General features: G+C 47.3%; 1 protein-coding gene across 2 annotated transcripts in view; it reads left to right on the forward strand.

Moving 5' to 3' along the window:
* Window positions 1–27539, forward strand: part of cstpp1 (centriolar satellite-associated tubulin polyglutamylase complex regulator 1) — a 311978-nt gene that overhangs the window by 215755 nt on the left and 68684 nt on the right. The gene's annotated exons all lie outside the window — the stretch shown is intronic.

The following is a 27539-nucleotide window of genomic DNA, read 5'->3' on the forward strand; positions in this document are numbered from 1 at the left end:
AAGCTGATGCAGACATGATGGGCGGAATGGCCGCCTTCTGTGCCGTTAAGATTCTGTGGTTCTGTGATAATCTGCCCCTCAAACTGCTTCTGGATTCAGTTCCTGGCCATAACTGGATTCGAACCTTGACTTTGGGTTGTTATGTTACCAGCTCCACCCCACCACATGACCCCTGACATTACCTTTGGGATTCTTCCAAGTCATCGCTTCTCCCTTCTCTGTGTCTGATCAAGACATGCTAGTTCCTGCCATGCCAATGTATTTGAATTTCTACTGTGCCAATTTGCATGTGGCTTCGATCTGAGACATTCATGATCTCCATTTTCCCTTCCCCTTGGCCTCCTATTGACCCTTCTCCCCTGTCTTCACACTTTCCTCATTCATCGTTCCACCTTTCATTTCTTCTCTTTTAGGTACTTAGCCCCCCACTTCCCCACAACCCCCTACCCCATCCATCACTGCTCCTTTACCATCCTACTCTCCTGCCATCTTAATTTCCCTTTGGGTAAGCTCACAACCACGTCTGTACTGATGGTGGGGCTTTGACACCATTGGAACAATTTGCGAGATGCCCAAAATCAGCCTCACGCCAGTGTGACCTATCAGCAGGATCTCCTGATGCTGCCCCTCCATGGCAGATTGGGAAACCCGCTGGAGGCCGGCGTGAAGCCAATTTTCACACCGCTAATGAGATGCAAATGAAGGCCCAACCGGAATCGCCCCCTCACGTCGGACTCTCCGTTACGCTAGTGGGGAAAACACGCCGGTCCAGAGCACGTCTAGACAGGCGTGACGCGCAGAAGTCGGGATTTACCTTTAGGGCCTTGCTCGGATCGCACCTAAGGAGAAGGACAGGTGTGGTAGGAAGGACACCTGAGGGGAAGATGATGCTGGAGCCCTGCAGCCACTGGGCCCTGGAGGACCATGTGCATCGCAAAGTGGGCGGACGGACCCTCATGCATATGGCACCTCAGCGAAGCAGCTCTCGGAAGGGGGCGGACGGACCCTCATGCATATGGCACCTCATGCAGCAGCTTCGACTTCGCTGAGGCTTCGGATCTTCATGGACTTCGCTTATGCTTTGTATCTGCTTCGGAACTTCACGGACCTTGCCACGAGCTGATAAGGATGCAGCAAAGGCGGAGGGGGGAAGCCTCAGATGTGAGTGGGAGAGAAAGGTCTTGAGGGTGGGGGGGCGGGGTGGGGTGTGAACATGGTGGGGGGGTAGGGCTGGTGAAGGCATCGGGGGGTGAAGATGGGAGTGGGGGAGAGAGTTTGGAGGAGGGAGGTGTCTGGGGGGGAAAATGGTGCGAGTGGGGAGGTAGGTGTAAGGGGGGAGGAAGGTGTAAGGGAGGGAGTTTGGAGGGGGGGAAAGTGCATGGGGTCAGGGGGGAGCACAGGGGAGGAGGGAGTTTGGATGGGGGAGGAGGGAGTACGGGGTGAGAAGGGAGTTCAGAGGGGGCAGGGTGTATGGGAGGAGTAGGAAGTATGGAGGGAGGAAGGAGTGAGAGTGGAGGTGGAATATCCAGGTGAAGATGCAAGAGACGGGCTTGTGGAGTCAACGCCTGCCTCCTTGGGAGTGAACTTAGGGTGGACGGGTAGGAAGGAATGGTTAGAGTAACAGGGGACAGAGGGAGCCAGTAGGTTGGAAGGGTGAGGCCGCGTCTGTAGAGGTAGAAGGGGCGGCGAGGGTGGTTTGTGGGTACACAGAGGCAAACACGGACCCTGGGGGTGGGAAGGAGGAGGTCGGGGAGTTCAATGTGGACGGGGGTGATATTCTCTGGAAGGTAGGGAATATGCATGTTCACCTAGACATCCTGGAATGAGAAGGGTTCGGGCTGGAACGTGACGGTGGGGAGGTCAATGGTTATGCCCGGGGTCGGGGGGGGTCTGTTGTTATGGGAGGAAGGACATGGGTGACTGGGGGAGGGGAAATGGTTGGGGAGCTGATCAGAAATATGGTTAGTGCCATCCTTGTGATATCGGAAGTGAGCAGAGCCTTGTGTTGGATGAGCACAGGTGCTGCTTGGGAGTGTGGTCAGTGGGTGGGCGGAGATGCAGGTCAGCTCAGATGGACAACTAAAAGTGAACTCCAGCAGGCGGCATTGAAAATGTTCGGGACACTGAGATGATTGTGATGGATGAAGGCTCCACGTGCATGAGAGGGTGTTTGCACAAGGCATCGAAAGGCCCTGCCACAGACACTTCTCCCTCCAGATTCACTCGTGGTCCGGCTAAATGCAACTGAACTGCTAGTGTTGGGAGGGGGATTGGGGGGTGGTGGAGGGGTGGAGGTCTCGTGAAACCTATATAATGACGCTGAAAGACAACAGTAGACATTATTTAGTGAGAGTGAATATATTTTCAGCTAATATAGTGACATTGTTCACCTGTGAAACCACTTGAGATCAAGATTTCTTGATTTTAGGTTGCCTACCAGTTCTTCTAGGTGCTGCCCTGACATCCTCAGCAGAGGTGGAGGCAGCTTGTGGAGTTGTTGGCCCAGTTACTTTTGATGACCATGGTGGCCGTCCTCTGGAGACCCGAGGTCTGGAAGGCCCTGGTTTACTTCAGCAGTTGTCCTGTGGGCTGGCTGCTCCATCTGCAGTGACAGGGAGGACGTTGAAGGGGTCACAGGCAAAGGGGATTCGGAGGGAGCGGACAACTCTGAGAGTCCTGAGTGGATAGCCCAGGGACGTCCAGCTGCCGCTCCTCCTCCCTTTGGGTGCCCGAGGGCCCTGGCCTGACACCTTGAGTGGAAGGGGCACCTGGAGGGAGGTCGAAGTGCGCCATTCGCCTCTCACGTCTCCACTGCTTGACCTCACCCTTGGCAACGGCGATGAAGTGCAGGTCTGTGCGTATCTCTGGCAGAAACTAGGCATTCTGCTGGACGAGGGTCTCCATGGCGTCTGCCATCCTCCCCCTGGAGACCTCCATACACGCACATGTGGGCACCACTTCATCAGCGAGCAGGCAGACGCACTCCTCCAACTCGCGTGTCACTCTGTTGAAGGCTTCCAACCAGCTCTGCGTGATGTTCCCCGCCTCTTGCTGACTGTCCAGGATGAGTTGGAAGGCCTAATCCGGAGATTGTCATCTGACACGGGCCTTACAGATGCTTCTTCCCCAGCAGTCCTCGAGAGCTGGGGAGCTCGGCTAAAGCTGCCTCCTCCTGCTGTGGACATTTGTTCATGCGGTAACCACCAGATTTTGAGACCCTTCCTAAACTAGCACTAATGCCCACCAATGTGTTCCAGAGCTGGTGGAGGATGCAAGTGACCACTGTGATGTCTCTACAGGTGTGGAGCTCTCCTCTTCTGCTCCCTCCTGGCTCACCTCTGGGCTGGGACTGAGGCTGAGGCCTGATAGGGAGTCCTCCTCCTCCTCCTCCTCCTCCTCCTCCTCAGGCCTTGGTCTCTTCCTGGAGGCACCTGTAAGTGAGATAGAAGAGTGTAAGTGACAGAATCAACTGCCTCCAACATGGAGGCACATTTGACCCTCAGGTTTGCATTGAATGGATGAGTCGTTACTAGGTGGATGCCCAAAGCTGAGCTCTCCATCGCCAATGGCTCTGCCCTGCTCCACTCCTACGAGCTCAGGTGCCTTTTCCTCGAATTCCATCAGAGACCTGAAAAATAGTTGCCCCCCACCACCCCTCCTCCCACCTTCTCATGTTCTCTGCGATTGTAGTGGAGCTTCTCCTGCTGAAAGAAGAGAACATGTTTGAGAGGAGTTACATGTTACGTGGATTGGTGCAGTGAGAATTGGTTCATTTATCATACCTCCCCGTTTAAGATAGCCCACTTTTGTGGCATGTCATCACTGGAGCGAAATGGGCAGAAGGGTTGTGGACCAACTCCCTCCAGAGCGCTGAGCAAATCCACATGCAAGGGGAAGGCTCAGGCAGGCGTGTGATTTGAGAAGGTTGCTGGTTCCTTCTGCGCCAATGCCGGTTCCCCCATCACGCTTCCATGCAGTGTCCCAAGTCTACTGAAAGGGTGAGGGAGGCACAGCGAGCACTCCGCCGCAGCGTAGATGCACTGAAGAGGGACTGTGAGGCAGGACGTGCTGGTGCCACTGGGCCTTGGAGCCAGACATATTGGAGTCCTTGTGGTTTACACCCGATGAGACTTACCCTGGCGGAGCGAATAAGGTCGGTCATCCTCTTCCGGCACTGCATCGCCGACCTCTTGTGCAACTCCCTGAGCACCGATGGCGTTGGCCGCCTGCGCCCTTGCAGCTTTGGCATTCTGCTTGGCCTCCCCCCTCCCGTCAGGCGGGCCCAGCACATTCCTACGCACCTCGACATGGTCCAGGGCGCAAGGAGGCGTCACTAAATTTCGGAGCAGGTCCGGTGGATGACCTCGCAGACATCTCTCTGATTTTGGTCTGCCATTGTGGATGTCCGGGCGTCTTTTAAATACGCACGCCATCAAGGTCAGCTCGGCACAGAAGACGGCGCAAAACCCTCGGATGCATAATTAATGACGCCTGGGCCGGAAGATATGGCGCGGTTTCCCGTTGGCCTCTGCAGCGGGAAACACTCCTCGCCCTCGCCACTGGATGTAGTCCTGGATGGGAGAATTCCGCCCGTTAACTCTGTTTCTCCCTCCACAGATGCTGCCCGGCTCGCTGACTGTTTCCAGCGTATTCTATTTTTATTTCAGATTTACAGCACCCGTAGTATTTTGCTCCTCATTTATTTAATGTTGAACATTTTAGAAAGGGCTTCTTCTTATATGAACTATGCATTACACATCTACCTTTTGATGGAAACAAGGTCACATTTATTGGATTAATCAGCTGAGTAGGCCCATGGTGTTAAAATGGTACGATACCATTTCCTGTAGTGATTTAGAGGTTACAGTGACATTGATGTAAATTAGAACTGTGGACTGTAGGAAGAATAATTACTGCGGAGAGAACAAACTAACAGTTCTGCTGAATTCTGGTCAACTCATCCCTCCATTTATTAAACTTTATTCTTTCATGGGATGTGGTTGTCGCTGGCCAGGTCAGCATTTGTTGCCCACCCTAATTGCCCTTGAGTGGCTTGCTAGGCCATTTCAGAGGGCAGTTAAGAGTCAACCATATTCCTGTGGGTCTGGAGTTACATGTAGGCCAGACCAGGCAAGGATGGCAGATTTCCTTCCCTAAAGGGCACTAGTGAACCAGATGGGTGTTTATGACAATCGATTCATGACTGCCATTACTGAGACTAGCTTTATATTCCAGAATTATTAATTGAATGTTAACCCCACCAACTGCCATGGTGGGATTTGAACCCATGCCCCCAAAGTATTAGCCTAGGCCTCTGGGTTACTAGTCCAGTGACATTACCACTACACCACCATCTCCCCCTTATAATCAAATAAGTGACCAGTTCAGAATTTAGCATTGAATCCTAATCTTCCTCAAGTAGGAACCTTGTCTATTACAAACCTTTATCTTTAAAGCTAAAATTGTGAGAGAAATTACAGCTGTTAGGACAGAGATACATCTTTATCCTGCTCAGAAATTTGGAAGAATTGTGATACTCTACAAAACTGCCAGTGACGCACAGTGGTACATTTAACCAATATTGGTTCAGTGTAACCTCCTTATTTATTTGTTAACATGGATTTTCTGAATTAGTACATTGCCAGCCTGTGAGTTTATAAATTGGGCTGCAGTTTGCAATTGTTTCATTCGTACACTAATATCTTTCACATTCCAAAGCAATGTTTGGCATTACGGAATTTCTCATGGAACTGCAACTTATTTCATCATTTATTTAGTAAATATAGCGCAGAACATTCTGTTACCCATTCCTTCCCTCGGGGAGTCATACTTTGAACAAGTCCTCACTTTACTACCAATAAGGAGTAAACAGAATATAGCGAATCCAATTTCATATATTCAATTCTACTTCTATAAATGGACTCACCGTATCCCTTCTCCTCTGGCTCAGATCAGCTAATGATTGAAAAACATAACAGAGTTCCCCTTAAAGCAGATTATTATTCTTTATCACACTATTAACACTTTGGATTACTATGATCACCCTGTGAGAAGCTCAGGCATTTTGAGAAATCGTCTGTTTGATCGAGATGGGATTTTTGTGTACTTATATTATCGGCAGGATTTCTCAAGTGGCGGGGTTTCCTACCCTGCTACCCGAAGATCAAACATTCAGTGGGGCATTAATTGGCTAAGGGCAAGACCTCCGCCCCTATCTGGGGAGGAAGCCCCACCTTGGAGAGCTGCTGGCCAATCGGATTGGCGGCAGCTCTGTAGCCCTAGAAGCTCCAGGTTCGAGCAGCGGCTACTGCTGGGTTTACAACCAGTCTCTGAATGGAGGCTGGACTGAAGGTAAGCCTGGTGTACTGGTGGGGCCGAGCTGGCAGGCCCCAGCGAGGTGAGTAAGGGGATTGGGGAGGGGGCCATGGTGGGGGGAGGGTTAAAGGTGGGGGTATAACTTGGGTGGTTGCCTCCGATGGGCATGGGGTGTCCCCAAAGGAGTTTCTCTCTCCCCCGCCTTGCCCAACACCAGCCCATGTAGCTAAAGTTACCCGTGTGGCATGGGCATCCCCATGCTGCAGCTGAAATAGCGACTGCGGCGAGCTGAGGCACCTCAGTGGCCATTAATTGGCCTGTTAATCTCAATAAACCCAAGAGCGGGTGGGCCACCCAATGCCTCTAACCATTCCCCATAAAATTGGGACAGGTTGGGATCGGGCAGGTAGGCAGTGGGCAGGCCACACGCTGCATTTCACCAGCCTTCAAACCTACCGCCAGGAGACCATAAGATCCTGCCCTATGTTTCTGTTCAGTTAATTTCAGCCCACAGGGCTTAACTCCCAACAAAACAAGTTATTCAAGATATGAATTTGACACATTGACTGGAGACCCATATGAAACACTTAACAAAATTGTGTATGCTGACGGTACTATATTAGTTTGAGACAGCGGGAAAGGTTGTTGGCACATTTCAGAGAGGTTTCAAACAGGCAATGAAATGACTTTGTGGGTTGGGTGTCTTCCCGCCCAAGTTGGCTGCTTGATTGGCAGCTCAGTGAGTTCACCCGCAACCCAGCCAATGGCTGGAGCAGAGGTGAGGCTTTCAGTTTCCTCTCTTCCAGCAGGTGAAAAATGACAGCCTGCAGAAAAACAGAGAATTCTTTCTTTCTGAAGTTGCTTCTGCTCAATTCAGTGATATAAAAATCGAGACAACCCCATATCAAGAGCAACATTTACATAATTTATTTTTGATATTACAGGCAGCAACATGAAAAGGAATAATCTTGCTCTGAAGAAGAAAGTGCCAAAGATGTCATAGACAAAAGGACAAAGGGGCATTGACGGTGGTGATATTAGCCAAGAAATGTGCTAATGGTGACATTAAGGGTAGAAAGCAGGACAAGCAAGTGACAGATAGCCCTCGTGGGGGGTGGGGTAGGGGGAAGGGATCGAAATAGGCTAAAAGGTGGATACTTAACATTGAGTTCAACAACTTCAGATCATGAACTCTCTCCTCCATCTCCACCCCCTTTCCGATCCCCCTTTTTCCAATAATTTATATTTTTTATATATATTTTTCTTTCCCCATCTATTTCCATTATTTTTAAATGTATTTCCATCCATTGTTTCATCTCCACCTTTTAGCCTATTTTGATCCCTTCCCCCTACCCCACCCCGTCCAGGGCTATCTGTTACTTCCTCGTCCTGCTTTCTACCCTTAATGTCACCATTAGCACATTCCTTGGCTAATATCACCACCGTCAACACCCCTTTGCCCCTTTGTCAATTACATCTTTGGCAATCTCTTCTTTGCCTCTACCTATCACTGGCCCTCTATCCAGCTCCACCTGTCCCACCCCCCCTCAACCAGCTTATATTTCACCTCATTTCTATATTTCCTCAGTTCTGACGAAGAGTCACACAGACTCGAAACGTTAACTGTGCTCCTCTCCGCAGATGCTGCCAGACCTGCTGAGTTTTTCCAGCTATTTTTAGTTTTGTTTCAGATGTTTCCAGGTCAGGTAGCACATAAGCAGGTGGAGAGTAAAGCTCTCTTACACTACTGCAATTGTCCTCAACCTTGTAAGACGTTTCTGCATCACACATATTGTCACTCTTGAGTAATAATTTCAATCTAGTGGCAGGCTGAGGGCAGTTGTATACTGGTATCGATTGGGAGCTAAACTGAGACTTGACAAGCTCATGTTATGCAGATGGACACTTACAGCAACAGGCTTTCATCATCTTATCGTGTGTGGAATCCAACCCAGACGTTAGTGCTTAAAGACTGATTCCAATCCACTGTGTTACTCAGTGATCCAGCTTTAGTGTTTGATGAAGTTTAATCTTTTTTGATTTTCTTATGATTTTCTGTGAGCTGCTTGACACTAGAATAGGAAAAGGATCATTGCGTCTCTTCTGAGTTCCCCCACACACAACTAATAAAGGCTCTTTCTTACTGTAGTTTGTGCAGAACCAACCACAATTTACATTCTCACAGAACATTTCAGAATCTATAAACAATGATGCTAACTATCAAAGAGCTAACAACATTCAGAGGAATATCTGAGTCAGGTTATTTTCCATGAACAATGCCAACAAATACAGCAGATTCTTTCACCAATCTGAAAGGAAAGAACAGTAGCACATCCTGTTTCTATAACAGATTAAACATAGGCCTACATTTCGCAGTAGGAATAAGGGCAAGGCCGTGAGCATTCACTCTGATTAAGGAGTAAATTGGGCAGCAACAGGGGAAGATGGTGGTGTAGCGGTAATGTCACTGGACTAGTAATCCAGGCTAATGTTCTGGGGAAAAAAAAACAAAAACTGCTGGGAAAACTCAGCAGGCCTGACAGTGTCTATGGAGAGAAAGACAGAGTTAACGTTTCGAGTCCGTATGACTCTTCTTCAAAACTAAAGAGAAGCTTTTTCAAGAGAATGCTCTGGGGACATGGGTTCAAATCCCACCACAGCAGCTGGTGGAACTTAAATTCAATTAATAAATCTGGAATTGAAAGCTAGTCTCAGTAATGGTGACCATGAAGCTATCATCAATTGTTGTAAAAACCGACCTGGTTCACTAATGTCCTTTAGAGAAGGAAATCTGGCCTGGCCTCCATGTGACTCCAGATCCACAGCAATGCGGTTGTCTCTTAACTGCCCTCTGAAATGGCCGAGCAAGGACAGTTCAAAGGTAATTAGGGGATGGGGGGGGGTTGCTGGGGCAACAAAGGCTGGTCTTGCCAGTGATGCCCACATCCCATGAAAGAATAAAGGGGGCGAAAAAAACTTGTCTGCGCACACGCAGTTAAACGTGAAAATGAGCTGCTCCAAAAGGTTTGCAACACTGGTACCTCACCGAGAAATTCACCACTCGCCAACGCAAGACGTTGTGGTTCTTACCCGTTAGATATCCATGAAAGATTGCAGAAGAAGTTAGAGCATGTTCATGTCCAATCAAATGGCAGTAATGGTGCAGAAAGTCTTAAACACTATCAAACAATCAACCCGGCACTGAAAATTAACTTTTACAAGTGTGGAGTGTAGTTCCTTCAGATTTTTAAGGTTTTGAAAAATTTACAAATGATTTTATTACCTTTTCTTGCTGTCTCTTTAAGCTGTCTCTCTTAATCTCTCATTTTTTTCCCCCTTTCTTTATTTTGTTTTCTGTGCATGATTTAACATTAAATACTCTTACTCATTTACATAACGTGGGTGGAATTTAATACCCCTCCCCGTGGAGGCGGGTTCAGAGGTGGGGTGTTCCGTGTGAACAGTGGGGTGGGGGTGAGAGATGGAGACCCTGCCTCCCTCTGATCAAGCTTGGGGGTGGGAGGGCAAGTGGAGGGTCTTCCCACCTGGAGGCCAATTAAGGCCTTTAAGTGGTCCCTGAAAGGCTACTTAAGGGCCTCATCCTGCTGCCGCTAGTGTTCAGCCAGTGGCGGGCGAGAGACTCGCTATTCAGTGAGGCTGCCCAGCATACCCTGACGGGTTTGCTTGTGACCTCCTGGTGGGGAGAGTTTCCTTGTTCTCAGGCACCTGATGCCTGATCGAGGAACCGGGCATCAGGAAGATGGGGGAGGGGTCCAACGGGAAGCCACCCGCCTTTCTTTGCTCTCGTTACCCCTCCCTTCCCCCGGTCGACAGCCTCTTCCCTGGGACACCCATCCTTCCCCACTTCCCTCTCCCAGGAGGATCTGATTGGCCGGCAGCTCCTGCCCTGCCCCAGGCACAGCACTGCAGCAATCAGATGACCCTGAGGGGGGAGCCATCAGCCCAGTGGTCGGGTTCCCACCGGCAAGTAGGAACTTTACTTCGTTGGAGGTCCTGGCGATCGAGTCAGTGGAGATGGCAACGGACTCCCCCCCGCCTCCCACCCCCCCTCCACAACCACTCCCCACCACTCTCTGCTCCTGCACACCATTTAGAATAGTATCCTTTATTTTTTACTGTCCATGTTCTTTGTGCCAAAGAGTATTACCTCACACTTCTCCACATTGTAGTTCATCTGCCACCTCTCTGCCCACTCCAACAATGTGTCAATGTCCTTTTGAAGTTCTACACTGTCCTCCTCACAGTTTACAATTCTCCCAAGTTTTGTGTCATCCACAAACTTTGAAATTGTCCCCTGCACAACAAGATCTAGATCATTTATATATATATATATCTGGAAAGGCAAGGGTCCCAATACCGGCCCCTGGGGAACTCCACTACAAGCCTTCTTCCAGCCTGAAAAATACCCATTAATCATTACTCTCTGTTGCCTATCCCTTAGCCAATTTTGTATTCATGTTGCTACTGCCGTTTTTATTCCATGACCTATAACTTTCCTCACAAGTCTGTTGTGTGGCACTGTATCGAGCGCCTTTTGGAAGTCCATATACACCACATCAATGGCCTTGCCCTCATCAACCATCTCTATTACCTCTTCAGAAAACTCCAGTAAGTTAGTTAAACATGATTTTCCTTTAACAAATCCATGCTGACTCTTCCGAATCAATCCACATTTTTCCATGTGACTATTCTATCCCAAAAAATTGTTTCTAGAAGTTTCCCCACCACCGAAGTTAAACTGACTGGTCTGTAATTGCAGGACAGATCTTTACAACCTTTTTTGAACAAGGGTGTAATGTTTGCAATTCTCCAGCCCTCCAACACCTCCCCCGAATCCAGGGGACATTGAAGGATTATTGTCAGTGCCTCTGCAATTTCCACTGTCACTTCCTTCAATATTCTTGGATGCACCTCATCCGGTCCCGGTGCCTTATCAACTTTAAGTACCAACAGCTTATCCAATATCTCCTCCTGACCAATTTTAAACCCTTCTAGTGACTGAGTTTCCTCCTCTGTCACCATGGCCTGGGTGGCATCTGCCTCGTAGGTAAAGACAGATGCAAAGCATTCATTTACCACCTCAGCAATGCCTCTTGCCTCTATGTGTAAATCCCCTTTTTGGTCCCTAATCGGCCCTACTCCTCCATTTACCACCCTTTTACGGTTGATGTGCTTCTAGAATACTTTGGGATTTCCTTTTATGTTAGCTGCCAGCCTTTTTACATAATTCCTCTTTGCTTCTCATATTTGCTTTTTCACACCCCTCCTGAACCTTCTGTATTCAGCTTGGTTCTCAATTGTATTTGCTGCCTGGCACCTGTCAAAAGCACACTTTTTCTTCTTTAACTTAATTTCTATTTCCTTTCTCATACACCCAGATCTGCCCTTCCTTAAGCCAGGTCTCCATTATCGCCATAACACCATAATCCCATGAGGCAATCTGTGCCTGTAACTCCCCAGTTTTATTAACTATACTCTGTGCATTCACATACATGCAGTGTAACCCTGATTTAAACTTCATTACTTGCTCCCTTACTCCGACTCCATTTATTAACTTACTATTCTCTATTTTAGTGCTATCTGCCTCTCCCAGCATTCCGTGCATCCTGGTATTACTTTCTAATATTCTCTCCTGGTTCCCACACCCCTGCTGATTTAGTTTAAACCGTCCCCAACAGCACTAGCAAAACGACCCACATGGAACTCAGTCCCAGCTCTGTTCAGGTACAACCCGTCCGGCTTGTACAGGTGCCATCTCCCCCAGAGCCAGTCCCAGTGTCCCAGGAATCTAAAGCCCTCCCTCCTGCACCAGCTCTCCAGCCATGTATTCGTCTGTCTTATCTTCCTATTTCTGTGCTCATTTGCACGTGGCACTGGGAGTAATCCAGAGATTACTACTTTAGAGGTCATGTTTGCTCATTTTCTACCCAGCTCCCTAAATTCTGATTGCAGGACCACATTCACTTTCCTATCTCTATTGTTAGTAGCAATGTGGACCCCGACCTCTGGCTGTTGGCCCTCCCACTCAAGAATGTTCTGTGACATCCTTGACCCTTGCACCAGGGAGGCAACAAATCATCCTGGAGTCACATTGATGGGAGGAAAAACACCTGTCTGCTCCCCTAACTAAATAATCCCCTATCAGTATGTCCTACCGCTCTCCTTCCTCCCCTACTGTATAGCTGAGCCGCCGTCAGGGTCTTGGCTCTTGCTGCACTCCTCCAAGGATCCATCGCCCTCACCGATATTCAGAATGGAACACCGGTTAGTGAGCGAGACCTTGGGCGACTCCATAAGATGTAGGAGCAGAAGTAGGCCAATCGGTCCATCGAGTCTGCTCTGCCATTCAATGAGATCATGGCTGATCTGATAATCCTCAACTCCACTTTCCTGCCTTGCTTCCCTTACTGATTAAAAATCTGTCTATCCCAACCTTGAATATACTTAACGGCCAGGCTCTACAGCCCTCTGCGGTAAAGAATTCCACAAACTCACTACCCTCTGAGAGAAGAAATTCCTCCTCATCCCTCTCTTAAATGGGTAGCCTCTTACTCTGACATTATACACTCTGGTCCTAGACTTTCCCACAAGGGGAAACAATCTCTCAGCATCTCCTGAACTCTCACTGTTTTATCTTTTGAACTCTCGCTGTTTTATCTCCTGAACTCTCACTGTTTTATCTCCTGAACTCTCACTGCTTTATCTCCTGAACTCTCGTTGTTTTATCTCCTGAACTCTCGCTGTTTTATCTCCTGAACTCTCACTGCTTTATCTCCTGAACTCTCACTGTTTTATCTCCTGAACTCTCGCTGTTTTATCTCCTGAACTCTCGCTGTTTTATCTCCTGAACTCTCGCTGTTTTATCTCCTGAACTCTCGCTGTTTTATCTCCTGAACTCTCACTGTTTTATCTCCTGAACTCTTGCTGTTTTATCTCCTGAACTCTCGCTGTTTTATCTCGAACTCTCACTGTTTTATCTCCTGAACTCTCGCTATTTTATCTCCTGAACTCTCACTGTTTTATCTTCTGAACTCTCGCTGTTTTATCTCCTGAACTCTCACTGTTTTATCTCCTGAATTCTTGCTGTTTTATCTCCCTGAACTCTTGCTGTTTTATCTCCTGAACTCTCACTGTTTTATCTCCTGAACTCTTGTTGTTTTATCTCCTGAACTCTCACTGCTTTATCTCCTGAACTCTCGTTGTTTTATCTCCTGAACTCTCGCTGTTTTATCTCCTGAACTCTCACTGCTTTATCTCCTGAACTCTCGCTGTTTTATCTCCTGAACTCTCACTGTTTTATCCCCTGAACTCTCGTTGTTTTATCCCCTGAACTCTCGCTGTTTTATCCCCTGAACTCTCGTTGTTTTATCTCCTGAACTCTCGATTTTCTGTCTCCCGAGCTCCCAAAGCTTTGTCTCCTGAAGCAGGCTCAATGGGCCCTATATCCAATACTCCTGCTCCTATCTCATATGTTCTTGTGAATCAAAATTCTCCTGTTGGCTAGTTGAGTGGAGGTTTTAACCCACTTATTTTATCTCATTTGATAAAGAGATACACTGTTATCAAGTTCACCAAGGTTCTAGATTCCTCACAGCATTCTCCACAGCCAACTTTCCCAACATCAAGGCGCTAATCACTCAAATCCAGCTCCGCTGGGCAGGACATTTCATTCATGTGCCTGACATCAGATTCCTAAAGCAACTGCTCTACTCAGAGCTCGGTCACACCAGGATATTCCCAGGAGATCAGCGGAATTGCTTTAGGGACGTTCTCAAAGCAACCCTGATGAGGTCAAAACACCCCTGTCCATTCACGGGAGACCCTGGCTTGTGCTGACCAAAGTGGAGAAGGTTTATTTGGCACGGGTACCGAGCACATCGAGAGCATGCAGAGGCGAAGTCGAGGTTTTGGGCAGAGAGCGTGAACCTCTGAACACCTCATCTGCCCGACCCTTCAATCACCACCTGCTCCGCGCATGGCAGAGTCCGCAGATCACGCATTGGGACTTATCAGCCATCTCGGAACCCATTGAGCCGGAATGGAGGCAAGTCCTCCTCGATCCCAAGGGACTGTCTAAGAAGAAGGAGACTGTTACCAGCTCGTGCTTCGAATAACTCTGTTGGCAAAAACTCTTAAAACCTAAGTGTGCATAAATAAGCCTAAGCGGGCATGTCTCAAGATGCCCTACTCCAGCAAGGTCTGGCCCAGTATATTTAAAGGTGAGCGTAAATAACAAAATTTTGAAACCTAAATGCGCAAAAACAATTCTAACCAACAGGGCACACTGCAGGTGGCCTGCTGCAGCAAAACCTGGCCTACTATGTTTCTGGGCCGTAAATAGTAAAAGGCGTAGCAGGAATAGCTCTCTGGGTGGCACCACCTGAGGTTAAAATTAAAGATGAACTCAGACTGTTTTGTTCCAAACACAGCTGCTGCACCTGTATTTACCTCACCGCAGTAAGTCAGCTTATGCAGCGTGCACATATTGTTACAATTGAAGTCATTTGTGTCCTGATTTCACAGAACATTATAAGTTGTGGAGGATTTTTCTTTGCTTTTGGAAGGGTTTCTTCCTTTGCTATTTGCTGAATCGAACAAAAGGCAGTGGATCTTTTGATGTGGTTCCGGACTTTTTAAGTGGTATTGCGAACAAAATGCAAAACTGTTTTGGAACGGCTGGGGGTGAAATGACCCGAGCCAAGTATATGTTTAATTATATGTGTGTGGGTACAGAAAGTACAAATAAGACTGATTAAAGGTACACGTGTAACTTTTATCTACTGCACAGTTATTCAATGTATCAGACCCTGTTACAAAGAGTCATAGCAAACCAGAACAATTTGCTTCTTTTTATAAAGATGTCTATCACTGTAATCCTGTGCTCGAATCTCATTCTGAATCCCTGGACCCTTATATTAAAGGGGAGACAGGGAATATTTGGGCGAGGCTGAAATCGGCCAGAGAACCTTACCAGGCAGGGGACATCGAGACCCTGCCTTTGATATCCAGCATATTGTAGGGTCACATCTCACTTGACAACCAGCCCTATACAGCCTGGTTGATGGGTAGGAAGATCAGTAGAGACAGGAGTTGGCATCTGGGGACCGGTGGAGGTGGTCCCCAGCAGCAGGGAGGGAGCGTCGGCTGTGAGTTGAGATTGGTTGGGGTTTTGGGGAAGGCTAGAAAGTGGGAGGGCAAGGGGGAAGAGGTGTGCGATTGGCAGGGCTGGGGGTAAAGTTGCCAACTGTGAATAAATATACTCCTGGAGGTTTCATCACATGACTTGCCCCCATGCTTCAGTCATTTGTCGGCCCACACATCCATCCTTGTGATGTACTGCTTTCCTGTGCCAATTGGAAAGCAAAAAGACTCATTTCCCAATTGGATGATGCTTGGCCTTCAGCCAAACAGGCCACTTTTCTCTCACTTTCAATATTTTTATACCTGATAAAGAGAAATGTTCAACGAAAATGACAAAAAAAACCCAATATTTTTTAATGCCCTGATGATTTCTCTCCAGGGTTGCACACAGCAGTGACCTGGAGATTGACCTTCAATTCCTGGAGACTCCTGACCAATCCTGGAGGGTCGGCAACCCTACTTGGGGAGGCGGAAGGCTCCCTTACCTGCCCTGGGGTGTGGAGTGGGGAGCACTCCTACTCCCACTGAGCACCATGATGTGCTAAAAGAGACACTCACCATGGGAAGCCAGCAGCTCCTGTCTTGATCAGCTGCCAGGCATCCCACAGGTTAAGGCACAACCCCCACCCTCCCCAATTTACTATGAAATTTAAATTGTGGCACCAATTATGATATCAAGCTGTAACTTTGCCACGTTAATTAAGTGTTTTGCGGCCATTTCATCCGCGATCGGATTTCATCATTTTAAAATTTAACTGGGGTAGAATGGGTCAGGTTGCTGATCCTGATAATTTAACACCACTCCTAACCCTCTCACCCACCTTGTGTGGGGGGCGGGGTTGGAGGGATTAAAATCGTGGCCCACGGGAGACTGTTACCATGTTTTTTTTTATTCTTTCACGGGACATGGGCACTGCTGGTGAGGCCAACATTCACTTTAAAGGGCTTTGACTCTTTTTGGAGATACGATGAGGCAATCGTGCCACATACGCTACGGCCAATCTAAACAGGAGACATGTTCTTATCGCTGTACAAGCAGAGAGTGGCAAGATCTGACAGGGTTTATTGGCATTTTCAGCTGTCCTTCCCATCCTGCACGCAGACGGACAAGTGAACTCTTCCGAAGTTAAAGTCAGAGCCATTTGGCATAGCTAGTGTTTGTCAGCTTTCCATGGTTTGCATTGAGATTAGTTTAATTTATTTCAGTGAGGAGTGCCCAAGCACACTTGGAGACCATTCCTAAATAGCTATGTTGACATGTTAAATTACAAGATTAATGTCACCATAGCACATAGGAAGGCTACGCCCTCTGCTTCCCCCCACTGCCCCCCCCCCCACCCTCACCCCCAGCCCCCCTCCGGCTCAATGGGTAAATACATTGTGCGCTGTTGTACTGGGGGAACAATGATCATAAAGATCTCAGGCTTGATCCCTGATCTGCACCAGTAGCCAGGCTCAGTGACAGTGTCAAAAAACAAAAACATGAGGACTCGAAACGTCAACTTTGCTCTTCTCCGCCGATGCTGCCAGACCTGCTGAGTTTTTCCAGGTATTTCTGTTTTTGTTTTGGATTTCCAGCATCCGCAGTTTTTTGTTTTTATTTCAGTGACAGTCTGACTGCTTTACTGATCTCGGGCTATGGATAGTAAGAAAACAGTCAAGGTTCCCTACCCTGATCGTCATCCTGCTGGGAATGCGCGCTTATAGACGGATAGCCGGTGCCACAATTTAAATTTCACTGTAAATGGCGGAGGCGGTGGGGTGGTACTTTTCACCCGCGAGGCGTCTGGAGCTGATCAAGACAGGAGCTGCCAACGTCCCATGGTGAGTGTCTCTTTTAGCACATCATGGTGCTCAGGGGGAGTAGGAGTGCGCCCCACTCCACACCCCAAGGGCATAAAGGAAGCCTTCAACCTCCCCCCAAGTGAAGATCAGATTAGATTTACCTCTCACCCCTGACATTGAATAGCATGTTGGCACTCAGTGTCTACACCAGCTTTGGGCAAAGAACTTGGAGGTGGAGGCAATGTTGGGAGATATGGACCTGCAGCGGAGAGTGAGTCATGAGGAGATGAGGGAAGAAAATTGGAGGGGAAAAGAAAGCACAGATTTGCATTGAGGAAATGATACAATCCCAGCCCTTTAACTGATTAATTTGGTGCCCTCTGAATGATGCCCTAACTTCAAACCAGAGCTAACGTGCAAATCGTCTGATTTTTTAAAAGAAAATGCAGGACTTCATGCAATCCTAATATTCATCGTTAGAAAGGTAAAAATGACCTTCAAACTGAATTGTTTCCAGATTTTGTGTTGTAGTTGATTCCGGGAGTCTGAGTTGCTATGGCAACGGGCACTTTTACATGCATGTTGTAGTCTGGAGCTATGGATAGTGATGGTCGAGGCTCCAACGTTCTTTCCATCGCCTGACTGACCAGTAATCTCTCCCGCTTTTACTGCCTGCCAATGGCGTGTGTTGGAAGGATTTGCAGGTTGATACTTAACTGATTTGGCCCTTCCAGATGGTTATACCTCTAAATTAAAGGGATAAGTTGAGTGAATAGTTACATTAAGGGTCTGTTTAACACACTATACAAGCTCACAATGCCTGGAAGAAGGACCCGGCTGATGGAAGAGTTCCCTTCCAACATGGTATCACCACCGTGGAGTGGGGAACCATGGACATCGCCAGGGTTGTGACACGAGACAGTCGGGCAAGGCAGAATAGGATCTGTGGTGGAGATGGTGATTCAAGTGGGCGATGAGTTCATTGAGAGGCTGCATTGCACTCGCCCTGTCCAACAGCATGCCAAAAACTGAGTTGCATTGTAAAGCGTCAGCACGGCAGAAGTTTCTGCTCTCTCCAAGGCTCGTTCTCATGATCTCTCCTTGTGTCTCCCGCAGGACCAGACACGGAAGCAATGAAATCATCTTCCTCACCACCACCACCAGGCCAAGTGCAGGCGCAGCAGAGCTCAGATGAAGCACCACCAGACTTCACAAGTGCATCCTCCACCAGCGCAGATCCAGTCACATTGGTGGGCCCTTGTGCATGATTAGTTAGGTGTGTCTGGTGGTCTGAGATTCATAAATAAAAGATGGATGAAATTCTCGAGTTCGACCTAGTGGGGATTTTCACCAAAACGAGTAATGGCTCAAGCTGAGGCATTTAGCAAGCAGCTACCTTACACCATACTTTATCCAGAAGTTACAAATCACAACATGTCATAACACACAGATGGCCGTTCTGACATAGTATTGCACGCTGCATTAGCGGCTGGTTTGGGTTCTGATTTACTTTTATTACTTTGATTTCTTATCATGGCAGCCTGCAGACTGGGCAAGCACACAACCCTTAAAAGTTTGATATTTAAACTTTCCGATCTCCTGCATAGCATGGGTTCCCTTGATTCTTCTAGGTACTTGGTTGTTCTTTAACCTAATCTGCTGCTCTGCTGTGATGGATTCCTCCACTGTGGTGGATCGTGCAGTCAGAGGGAATCATAGATTCTCCTCAGTTGAGGCAACAACCGCCTAGGATATCTGTAATCAGTTTCTGCAGATTCCCACCAGGTCGGACTTCATCCATCTTTTATTTATGAATCTTAGACCTTCAAACACACCTAACTAATCATGCATCAGGACCCACCAATGTGACTAGATCTGTGCTGGTGGAGGATGCACTTGTAAGGTGTGATGGTGCTTCATCTGAGCTCTGCTGCGCCTGCACTTGGCCTGATCAGGCACTAATTTGAACAAGGGCCCCTCTGGGAGCCCACAAGGACTTGCATGTCATGCTCCCTGCATGAGATCCCCATTGCCACTGGATTAATACCAGTGACAGCCTCAATTGGCAACAGAAGGCCATCCATGGGCCTCCCTGTCATGGACTCAATTGGGGTGGAGGCAGGAAGGTGGCCATGTCCCCACTTGCCCTCCTCCCACCTGATTAAATGCTCCCACTCCACAAACCTGACACTGGGGAGGGCAGAAGACTCTGGCCTTGACCCCTCTGCTCTTCATATCTTAAAGCAACACTATGTGCTCCATTTATTCAAGCAGCAGAATGTGCCCTAAGAACCAATTATCACAGCTCACTGTTCCATTGTGTGGTCAGGGGTCTAGACGGGGGTCCTGGGGATTGTCTACTCTCCCAAAGTATGCTGCTCAAGTCTGTAGTTTCTCAGAACCATTACTCTTTATTTACATCAAGTATTTACACACATGGACGTCTACACGAGGTTGGAACTTCTCCTTCTTCCAGATCTCTTTTACTTCTCAGTCATATGACCTGACATCATTATTACATCAGCATCATGTATGCTTCTGACGTTAACCCCTTACTCTACATCTCCCCCCCAAACCTTTACCCCCATCATATTTACACCCTCCTACATCTCCCCACAAAGTCTCAGGCTTCCCAGGGTTAGACTCTCTGAGGTGCCTTGACCAATCTCTCTGATCTGGTCCTGACCTCCTTTTGAGGTCGAGGATATTCAGTGGTCTTCTTTCTGTTGGTGTGAATATTCCTCTCCTGGGTGACTATGGAGCTTGTAGTAGGTCTTTCCTCTTCTTCAGGATCTGCATACTAAGCCCCTTGGCTTTCTCTTCAAGGATACCAAGGCGCTGCGGTTTCTCCTTATGACAGCCTGGCCTGGCTCAACCCTGTATTATCTTGGTTGTGGAGCTTCTTCAATGATTGTACCTTCCCTCTGTTGGTCTCGGACCCATATTCTCTCCACAGGTTTCAGCACTGGTAACTTATGTGCCCTATGCCTGTGATAAAAGTTCTGAGCCTGGTTGCTTCTCTGTTCTCCCACACGCTGTTGTATCCTCTCGTGGTCGCTTGTGGTGATATTGGGTTTGAGATTTTTTTCTAGAAATGGAAACTGTGTTCTCAATCTCTTACCCATTAGTAACTCTGATGGTGAGAAACCATTTTGTAGTGGTGAGCACCAATAACTCAGAAAAACTAGATTAGGATCTTCAGTGTTCTTCAATAAATCTTTGTTGGCTCATACCCCTCTCTCAGCTTCTCCATTCACCTGAGGATATGAGGTGAACTGGTTACATGACCAAAGCCATATTTGTTTGCGAAATTGTGGCATAGCTAATTAGCAAATTGCGGCCCATAGTCAGACACTATGATGCCTGGGCTGCCATGGAACCATAGAAAAGTTACGGCACAGAAAGAGGCCATTCAGCCCATCATGTCTGTGCTGGCCAAAAACAGATGGAAAAAAAAAAGAAACTAGCGGCTCATTTTAATCCCGCTTTCCAGCACCTGGTCTGTAGCCTTGCCGGTTCCAGCACTTCAGGTGCAGATCCAGGTATCTTTTAAAGGAGTTGAGCGTTTCAGCCTCAACCACCAATTTAGGCTGTGAATTCCAGACGCCCACCACCTTCTGGGTGCAAAATCTTTTCCTCATGTCCCCTCTAATCCTTCTATCAATCGCCTTAAATCTACGCCCCGTGTAATCAGCCCCTCAGTCAGGGGAAGCAGCCCTTCCTGTCCACCCTACCCAAGCACCTCACACTCTTATACATCTCAATTAGGTCACCCATCAGCCTCCTCTGTTCTAAGGAAAACTACCCTAGCCTATCCAATCTTTCTTCATAGCTGCAATTTTCAAGCCCTGGCAACATTCTTGTAAATCTCCGCTGTCCTCTCTCCAAAGCAATGATGTCCTTCCTGTAATGTGGTGACCAGAATTGTACACAAAATTCCAGCTTTGGCCTAACCATTGTTTTATACAGTTCCATCATTACATCCCTGCTTTTGTATTCAATATCTCATCCATTAAAAGAAAGCATTCCATATATTTTCTTTACCAACTTATCCACCTGTCCTGCCACCTTCCAGGACCTTTGGACATGCACTCCAAGGTCTCTCACATCCCCTCTGAATATACTTCTGTTTATTGAGTATTCCCTTGCTTTGTTTGCCCTCCCCAAATGCATTACCTCACACTTGTCCAGATTGAATTCCACTTGCCACTTTTCAGCCCACTGAACAAACCATTGATGTCATCCTGGAGTCGACAGCCAACCTCTTCACTATCAACTACACAGCCAATTTTTGTGTCATCTGCAAATTTCCCAATCATGCCTCCCGCATTTAAGTCTAAGTCATTAATATATGCCACAAACAGCAAGGGCCCCAACACTGAGCCCTGTGGAACGCCACTAGAAACTGCTTTCCATTTGCAAAAATATCCATTGACCATTACCCTTTAGATGTTTTGCCATGTGTTGCATAAATTCTCTTGAGGGATTGGATGACTGTTTCTGCTGTGATACTATGCAATCTGTTTACTTTTTTACTTCATTCCATCATGAGTAGTAATCAGTGACAATAAGGAAGTTTTTTCCCCTTAATTTCAAGTAAGTCCATCCCAAGCGCTCCTTCGGCCTTGATGGAAAAGGTTTGCTGGGTCTTTTACACACTGCCACCATGTTTCATTGTGTGGTTGTGGTCTAGACAGGGATTGTCTACTCTCCAAAGTATGCTGCTCGAGGCTGCAGTTTCTGAAAACCATTATTCTTAACTTAAATCAAGTATTTACACACATGGACCTCCACACAGGGTTGGAGCTTTTCCTCCTCCCAGATCTCTCTTACTTCTCAGTTATGTGACCTGACATCATTATTACATCAGCATCATGTATGCTTCTGATGTTAACCCTTTACTCTGAATTCATTCTTCTGAAGTATGGACCAAAAGGAAGACCACCTGCATTCAACATGAATTAATTGCCAACTGCATATAAGACTGGAACAATAATTACTGTCATACACATCCTGCTGATTGGAGCAGAGTGGACCTAGCAATGCTTTTTTTTTTCACAGGGTGTGAACGTCACTGGCTGGGTCAGCATTTATTGCCCATCCCTAATTGCTTATGAGAAGGTGGTGGGGAGCTGCGATCTTGAACTGCTGCAGTCCATGTGATTTAGGTACACTCACAGTGATGTTCTGGAGGGAGTTCCAGGATTTTGACCCAGCAACAGTGAATGAATGGCGATATAGTTCCAACTCAGGATGGCGTGTGGCTTGGAGGGGAACTTGCAGGTGGTGCTGTCCCTGTCCTTCTAGGTGATAGAGGTCGCGGGTTTGGAAGGTATTGTCGAAGGACTCTTGTTGAGTTATTGCAGTGCATCTTGTAGATGGTACACACTGCTGCCACGGTGCTTCAGTGGTGGAGGGAGTGACTGTTTAAGGTGGTGGATGAGGTGCCAATTAAGCAGGCTGCTTTTTCCTGGATGGTGAGTGTTGTTGGAACTGTACTCATTCAGTCTACTGGAGAGTATTCCATCACATTCTTGATTTGAGCCTTGTAGATGGCGGACAGGCATCGGGGAGTCGGGAGGTGAGTTACTCGCCACAGGATTCCTAGCATCTGACCAGCTCTTGTAGCCACAGTATTTACATGACTGGTTCAGTTCAGTTTCTGGTCAATGGTAACCCCCAGGATGTTGATAGTGGGGGATTCAGTGATGGTAGTGCCATTGAATGTCAAGGGGCGTTGGTTAGATTCTCTCTTGTTGGAGGTGGTCATTGCCATTGCCTGGCACTTGTGTGGCACGAATGTTACTTGACACTTATCAGCCCAAGCTTGAACGGTGTCCAGGTCTCACAGCATATGAACACGGACTGCGAATGGTGCTGAACATTGTGCAATCATCAATGAACATCCCCACTTCTGACCTTATGATGGAAGGAAGGCCATTGATGAAGCAGCTGAAGATGGTTGGGCTGAAGACACTACCATGAGGAGCTCCTGCAGCGATGTTTTTGGACTGAAATAATTGACCTCCAACAACCATGACCATCTTCCTTTCTGCTAGGTATGACTGCAACCAGTGGAGAGTTTCCGCACTGATTCCCATTGGCTACAATTTTGCTAGGGATTCTTGATGCCACACTCGGTCAACTGCTGTCCTGATACCGAGGGCAGTCACTCTGACCTCACCTCTTGACCTCGTTTGCCCATTTTTGAACATACAAACATATGAAATAGGAGCAGAGGGGGGCCATTCAGCCCCTTGAGCCTATTCTGCCATTCAGTAAGATCATGGCTGATCTGAAAAAAAAACAAAAAATGCTGGAAAAACTCAGCAGGTCTGGCAGCATCTGTGGAGAGAGAAACAGAGTTAATGTTTCAAGTCCAAATAACTCTTCTTCATGCTTTTATCATGGCTGTTCTGTTTGTGTTTCAAGTTCTATATTCCCATCCCAACCCCGATAACCCTTGATTCCCTTGCTTAACAAGAATCTATCTACCACTGCCTTAAAAATATTCAGTGACCCCACTTCCACTACCTTCTAAGGCAGAGAGCTCCAAAGTGGCACAACCCTCTGAGAGAAAACATTTCTCCTCATCTCTATCCTATAATGGTGACCCCTAATTTTAAAACAGTGGCCCCTAGTTGTGGACAAGAGGAAACACCCTTTCCACGTCCACCTTGTCAAGGCTATTCAGGATCTTATATACTTTATTCAAGTCACCCCTCACTCTTCTAAACTCCAGTGGAAACAAGCCCAGCCTGTCTAACCTATCCATATAAGACAATCCGATCATTCTCAATCTAGTAAACCTCCTCGAATCGCCTCCAGCACATTTAGATCCTTCCTTAAATAAGGAGACCAAAACTGCACGGTGTTCGAGATGCGAACTCACCTGTATAACTGAAGCATAACATCCTTATTTTTATAAGAGCAAAAAACTGCGGATGCTGGAAATCCAAGACAAAAATAAAAATAAAAATACCTGGAAAAACTCAGCAGGTCTGGCAGCATCTGCGGAGAGGAACACAGTTAACGTTTCGAGTCCGTATGACTCTTCAACAGAACTAAGGAAAAATAGAAGGACATGCTCTACCTGTCCCAACCCCCCTTAAACCAGCTTATATTTCACCTCTCTTCTATTTTTACTTAGTTCTGTTGAAGAGTCATACGGACTCAAAACGTTAACTGTGTTCCTCTCCTCAGATGCTGCCAGACCTGCTGAGCTTTTCCAGGTATTTTTATTTTTATTTTTATCCTTATTTTTATGTTCAGTTCCTCTCGTAATTCCATTAGCTGCCTCATTCCATTAGCTAATTCCATTAGCCTTCTAGATTACATACTGCACCTGCATACTAACTTTTTGTGACTCATGCATGAGAACACTTAGATCCTTCTGCACCTTGGAATTCTGCAGGCATTCTCTGTTTAAGTAATACTCTGTTTTTTTATTCTTCCTGCCAAAGTGAACAACTTCACATTTTCCCACATACCTACATTTCTACTAGCTTCCTCTCGTGCTATAATTTCTTCCTCCTGATTAACCTTTTAGTCATTTTATACTCCATCTACCAGATTTTTGACCACTTACTCGAACTATCCATATCCATTTGCAAACTCCTTATGTCTTCTCCACAACATACTCTCATACCTATCTATGTGTCATCTGCAAATTTAGCTACCATGCCTGCGCTCCTCTCATCCAAGTCATTGATGTAAATTGTAAAAGGTTGAGGCTTCAGCACAGACCCCTGTGGGACTCCACTCATCACATCCTGCCAATCAGACAAAGACCCATTTATGCATACTCTGTTTTCTGCCAGCCAGCCAATCTTCTATCCATGCTAATATGTTACCCCCTACACATGAGGTTTTATTTTCCACAATAACCTTTGATGTAGCACCTTATCAAATGCCTTCTGGAAATCCAAGTACAGGCCCTCCTTTATCCACAGCACATGTGACTCCCTCAAAGAACTCCAATAAATTGATTAACATGATTTTCCTTTAACAAAACCATGCTGACTCTTCCCGATTACCTTGAGTGTTTCTAAGTGTCCAGCTCTCACCTCTTTAATGAGCAACTTGAACACCTTCCCCAAGACAGACGTCAAGCTAATTGGCCTATAGTTCCCTGTTTTCTGCCTCCCTCCGTTCTTGAATAAAGGGGTTACATTTTCTTCTTTGCAGTCTGATGGAACCCTTCCAGAATCTAGGGAATGTTGGAAAATTAACACCAATATATCCACTACCTCATTAGGCCACATCTTTTAAGACTCTAGGATGAAGTCCATCAGGACCCGGAGACTTGTCAGCCCACAGCTCCATCAGTTTGCTCAGTACTGCTTCCCTAGTGATTGTAATTTCACCAAGTTCCTCTCTCCCTTCCACCTCCTGATTTACAGTTATTACTGGAATAGTTTTTGTATCCTCTATAGTGAAGACAGAAGCAAAATATTTGCTCCTTTCATCCGCCATTTTCTGATATTAACTCTCCATTTTCACTCTCTAGAAAACCAACACTCACTTTACCTACCTGTAGAAACTCTTGTTATCCGTTTTTACATTTCTAGCTAGCTTCCTCTCGTACTCTAATTTCTTTCTCCTGATTTATATTTTAGTCATTTTCTGCCATTCTTTATATTCTGACCAATCACCTGACCTGCCACTCATCTTTGTGCAGTTATATGCTTTTTCCTTAAGTAGCAAAGTGCACAAAGGCAGCAAAGAGGTCAGGAGTTCAGTGGCCCTGGCAGAACTCAAACTGAGCATCAGTGAGTAGGTTATTGCTCAGCAAGTGCTGCTTGATTGCATTGTCGAACACCCTTTCCATCACTTTGCTGATGGTTGAGGATAGACTGATGGGGCGGCAACTGGCCAGGTTGGATTTGTCCTGCTTTTTGTGTACAGGACATACCTGGGCACTTTTCCATATTGCCGGATAGCTGCTAGTGTTGTAGCTGCACTGGAACAGCTTGACTAGGAGCGTGGCTAATTCTGGAGCACAAGTCTTCAGTACTATTGTCTGAATATTGTCAGGGCCCACAGCCTTTGCACTGTCCAGTGCTTTCAGCTAATTCTTAATATCACGTGGAGTGAATCAAATTGGCTTAAGACTGGCATCTGTGATGCTGGGGACTTCAGAAGGAGGCCAAGTTGGATCATCCACTCAGCACTTCTGGCTGAAGATTGTTGCAAATGCTTCACCCTTCTCTTTTCCAAAGCCATGACCTTTATCGCCTTGAAGGACAAGGGTAGCACATGCACGCGAACACCGCAACCTGCAAGTTCCCTCCAAGTTACACATCATCCTGACTTGGAAATGTATCACCTCACCTTCATTGTCACTGGGTCAAAATCCTGGAACTCCCTTCTTAACAGCACTGTGGGTGTTCCTACAACCCATAGACAGTAGTGGTTCAAGAAGGTCCACATCTCACGACGAGTAATAATAAAAATAATGATTCGCTGGGCTCCCCCATCATTGAGGAGGAGGATATTTGTGGAGCCTCACCTACCTGCCTGCCCCTGCTCTCTCCATGATTATACCAGCATCAGGGGTGGCGTCAGACAGCTCTCCCGCTAGTAAGCCAATTAATATCCACCTAAGGGCCTCATCCCACTCCTGCCCAACGCGGGAGAGGCCCATGCCAAACAGTTAACCTGGCAAGTTTTCCTCCACGGGTTGATTTGTGGGGGCACCCTCCTTAACTGGCTCCCTCCTTAACAGACAGTCTCTTCCCAAGCTCAACCTCCCAGGTTGTCCCCCCAACCCTCGTGGCCTCTCAAATTCCAGTCCAACCCCACCCCACCCCCCCCACCCCTTGCCGACCCCAAAACACTCTCAAAGTTCCGATCCAGCGCAGCTCGCCTCTTCACTGCCCAAGCGCAGTACCGGTAGTGGCCATTGCTCACATTGGCGCTGCCAGCCTCTAATTGATTGGCAGTTCTCGGAAGCGGGACTTCCTGGTCCCGCCTCCAGCAAAAATACATGGGGCAGCCGCTCTTCCTGTGGGTAGGCCCCCCCACCCTGACTTTTTAGCCAGGGAGGGCGGGGACCATGGCACCCTGTGTCACCCAGCCTCGCCAACACTGCAAGGCTGCTGGACCTCAAGAGACGTTCTTTTCACTGCTGACATCAAAGAGGCACCTTACCAGTAACCTTCATGGCTCTCTCTGTTGATAGCCGCATCCTGCAGCCGGCACAGGGAGTCTGTTAGAAAAGCAATAAGGTAAGGCTGCAGTTTAAATCATAGTCAACAGTGTGTGTGTGCGCGTCT

The sequence above is a fragment of the Cetorhinus maximus genome, chromosome 9, assembly GCF_964194155.1.
Source record: "Cetorhinus maximus chromosome 9, sCetMax3.hap1.1, whole genome shotgun sequence".
NCBI classification, from domain to species: domain Eukaryota; kingdom Metazoa; phylum Chordata; class Chondrichthyes; order Lamniformes; family Cetorhinidae; genus Cetorhinus; species Cetorhinus maximus.